The sequence below is a fragment of the Neomonachus schauinslandi genome, chromosome 3 (assembly GCF_002201575.2).
Source record: "Neomonachus schauinslandi chromosome 3, ASM220157v2, whole genome shotgun sequence".
NCBI classification, from domain to species: Eukaryota; Metazoa; Chordata; class Mammalia; order Carnivora; family Phocidae; genus Neomonachus; species Neomonachus schauinslandi.
In genome coordinates this window covers 179,944,034-179,948,054 of record NC_058405.1, presented here as the reverse complement: position 1 = coordinate 179,948,054, position 4,021 = coordinate 179,944,034, and the positions used below count along the sequence as shown (strand labels likewise).

General features: G+C 44.8%; 1 pseudogene across 1 annotated transcript; it reads left to right on the top strand.

Moving 5' to 3' along the window:
- The first annotated feature begins 298 nt into the window (after positions 1-298).
- Positions 299-1,283, top strand: LOC110574306 (annotated as a pseudogene). Its single transcript, XR_002479960.2, has one exon. The product of XR_002479960.2 is annotated as a 40S ribosomal protein SA-like (transcript).
- Positions 1,284-4,021: the final 2,738 nt, after the last annotated feature.

Here is a 4,021-nt window from a genome sequence, read left to right as displayed (position 1 = left end):
AGACTAGAACAAAGCCATACACTAGAGATTTAGGGTCTATTTTGGTCTGTTAGAAGAAACTGTATCCCAAAATTTTAATGAGAGAACAACTTATATATGTATACCAAAAATAAGGTTAACTACAATGAAGGGATAGAATATGACTCTAAAAATGAAAAATAAAAAAGATTTTTTAAAAAAGGGATTGATAAGATGTTGGTTGAAAAAAGGAAAAAGAAAAATTCAAAAAAGAAAAAAAAAGAAAAAGAAAGTTAAAAAAAATTAACTTTGAAAGACTAAAGAATCATGGGAGCTTTCCGAGCTACTCAGGGAAGGGTCCATACGGCGTTGTTTTGCGTTTCCGTCGTAACTTAAAGGGAAACTTTCACAATGTCCGGAGCCCTTGATGTCCTGCAAATGAAGGAGGAGGATGTCCTCAAATTCCTTGCAGCAGGAACCCACTTAGGTGGCACCAACCTTGACTTTCAAATGGAACAGTACATCTACAAAAGGAAAAGTGATGGTATCTACATCATAAATCTGAAGAGAACCTGGGAGAAGCTTCTGCTGGCAGTTCGTGCCATTGTTGCCATTGAAAACCCAGCTGATGTCAGTGTCATATCATCCAGGAATACTGGCCAGCGAGCTGTGCTGAAATTTGCTGCTGCTACCGGAGCCACTCCTATTGCCGGCCGCTTCACTCCTGGAACCTTCACTAACCAGATCCAGGCAGCCTTCCGGGAGCCGAGACTGCTGGTGGTTACTGATCCCAGGGCTGACCACCAGCCTCTTACAGAGGCGTCCTATGTTAACCTGCCTACCATTGCTCTGTGTAACACAGACTCTCCTCTGCGCTACGTGGACATTGCCATCCCTTGCAACAACAAGGGAGCTCACTCAGTGGGTCTGATGTGGTGGATGCTGGCCAGGGAAGTTCTGTACATGCGTGGCACCATTCCCGAGAACACCCATGGGAGGTCATGCCTGATCTCTACTTCTACAGAGATCCTGAAGAGATTGAAAAGGAAGAGCAGGCCGCTGCTGAAAAGGCTGTGACCAAGGAGGAATTTCAGGGTGAATGGACGGCTCCAGCTCCTGAGTTCACTGCTACTCAGCCTGAAGTTGCAGACTGGTCTGAAGGCGTGCAGGTGCCCTCGGTGCCTATTCAGCAGTTCCCTACTGAAGACTGGAGCGCCCAGCCGGCCACTGAAGACTGGTCTGCAGCTCCCACTGCTCAGGCCACTGAATGGGTAGGAACAACCACTGAGTGGTCTTAAGCTGGTCTTCCACAAAGGCAAACAAAATGGAAATAGAAATGGAAAAGGTTGACGGAAAATAAAGTTTGTAAAAGTCGAAAAAAAAAAAAAAAAGAATCATGGGAAAAAGCCATGAATTCTATCTGCAGTATTCACCTAGTCCTGGAGTTCTGCAGTTCTCATTGATGGGTAAACTTGGTCTCGGCTGGCTGTTCTTCCTGATATTCTGGGGGAGGGGCCTGTCGCAGCGGTTCTCAAATGTCTTTGCCAGAGGTGGAATTGCCCCGCCCTTGCTGGGCCAGGCTAAGGAATCTGCTTGTGTTTGCTCTCAGGAGCTTTTGTTCCCTGCAAGCTCTCCCTACAGCTTTGGAGGACCAGAGTGAAAACAGAGGCCTCCCAATCCCTCCCCAGAGGAGCTGAGAACTCGGGGTCCTGCTCATCAGTGAGCCCCCAGAGAAAAGAAGTCAATCACTCCCATCTCCCATCTCCACGGCCGCACTCCGTGCTCACCTGGCCTGTGACCGCGCTTTTGTATCTCTGGCACCCGACTCAATGTGGAGTCTCCAAACCCAGCAGATCCCTGCGGTGCGTTCCCGTGCCGCTCCTCCCGGGGGAGGAAGGGGAGTCTCCCCGGATCTGCCACTTGTTGGGTCCCTGCTTGAAGAGCAGTGGCCTGACTGTGCCGCGGATCACAGTTTATGGCAACCCCGAGCTGAGAGCCCGCACCTCGGCTCCATCTCTGCAGCCGGTTTCCCCGCTCCGATACCTGGGAGCTCTGCCACACTCAGGCACCCCCAGTCTTCCTGTGACCCTGAGGGTCCTGAGACCACACTGTCCCGCGAGGTTTCCACCCCCCGCTTAGCCACTGGAGCGAAGTCCCTCAGCGGAGCAGACTTTTAAAAGTTCCGATTTTGTGCTCCGTGGTTCTATCACTTGCCAGAAGCGGCAGACGGAGGCCCCTCCCCCGCCGTCTATCCTCCCGAATATCGCCTCGGATTCACTTCTCCGCACATCCTACCTTCCAGAAAGTGGTCGCTTTTCTGTTCAGAGAGTTGCTGCTCTTCTTTTCTTCAATCTCCTGTTGGTTTCTCAGGTGTTCAGAATGGTTTGATCCCTATCTAGCTGAATTCCTGGGACCAGATGAAATTTAGGTCTCCTACTCCTCTGCCACCTTGCTCCTCCTCTTGAGGTTGATTCTTATCAGTTCATCCAGCAGCAGTTTATTTCTCTTTGTCAGTGGGAAGTATTCTATTGTTTATTCATTAACCAGTTGATGTACATTTAGATTGCTTCCAGTTTGGGCCTGTTATAAAGTTGATGAAATGACTTTCAGGTATTAGTATAGACATGAGTTTTCATTTCTCTTAGGGAAAAATCTAGGAGTAGGATTGCTAGGTTAGATGTTTAGTGTATTTTCAACATTATAAGAAACTGTCCAGCCATTTTCCAAAGTGGCTTTACTATTTTGCATTTCTAACAGCTATGTGTGAAGGGCCTACTTGCTCTGCAATCTCACTAGTGCTTGTTTTGTTTTTAATTTTAGTCCTTATCCTGGACATGTGGTAGTACCAAATGTGGTTTTGATATTCCTAATGCTGCGCACTTCTCCATGTGCTTACTTGCCAGCTCTATCTCCTTTTGGATGTATCTATTCAAATCACTTGCCCATTATCTGTGGAGGTAAAGGGTGGGTCATGTGGATATGATCCATACAGCAGGAAGGAAGTCGTTCTTATACCCAGAAATGGACGTACCTCTGCTTCTGTTAGGCCGTTAGTATGGGAGGGGAGTCCATTTACTCAGTAATTGAATTGTTTGCTGTTTTTGTTGACTTCACTCATCAGTGCACTGGAAACTTCAAATTACTCCAACTGTGGGCTCCTATACCTTGTATTTTCTCTGGAGCCTGGGCAACAGTTTTCTCAGTATTCTTCCTCCATCCTCAGGTTTAAGTGTTCCTGCACACTTGTGTCAAAGATGGGAGTTGCTTCTCCATCTTACGGCTCCTCATGTGCACTTCAGTCTTTTGGTTAAATTGAAATCAAAAGGCCAGCCCACAGACAAGACACAGACACATAAACTCCACTTCTCAATGGGAAAACTGTCTGGAATTTGTGTAAATTTTAAACCAGCCACAGTAAATGTGACATTGCACTCAGAGGCAGAACTAGAATTTGAAGACCCATCTCTATTCTGACCTAATTTTTTAAATACTATGTCTACTTCCTTTATGAATATTTAATGTGTATATTGAATTATGCCCTTCCACATTAGAAACTCAAAATTTGAAAGGGTTTAGAGAGTGCCACCTTAATCTCACATTAACATCACTTTCTAATTACTTGATTTTGGTAACACTATGTCTACATGTATTCAAATTAGCGCAATGCAAGATCATTAACAATATTATTCCATGGAAAATGTTGTATAATCTTTACTTTCCTATGCTTTTATCCTTCAGAGATTTTATAAAATCCTCCAGAGATTTTATAAAAACTTTTCTAATCGTCACAAGTAATGAGCTATCTTTGGATTCATGTATTGTCTCTCTCAGTTCTTGTATTGAAAGGAAAGCTTTCATTTGAAAGTTATTTTGCATACTCTTTAAAAGTTATCCTGGTCACCAACAAACGTCTTCTGGTCAGTTTTAGTTAAGGGGACAAGGAAGGACCCAGCCTAACATGAAGACTATAAACATTCTCACATGATAATTAAAAGATGGAATTCAAAGAGCATTGATTTGAATTCCATGTCAATGTTTAAATTAAAGATAAACCTCTGCTTTC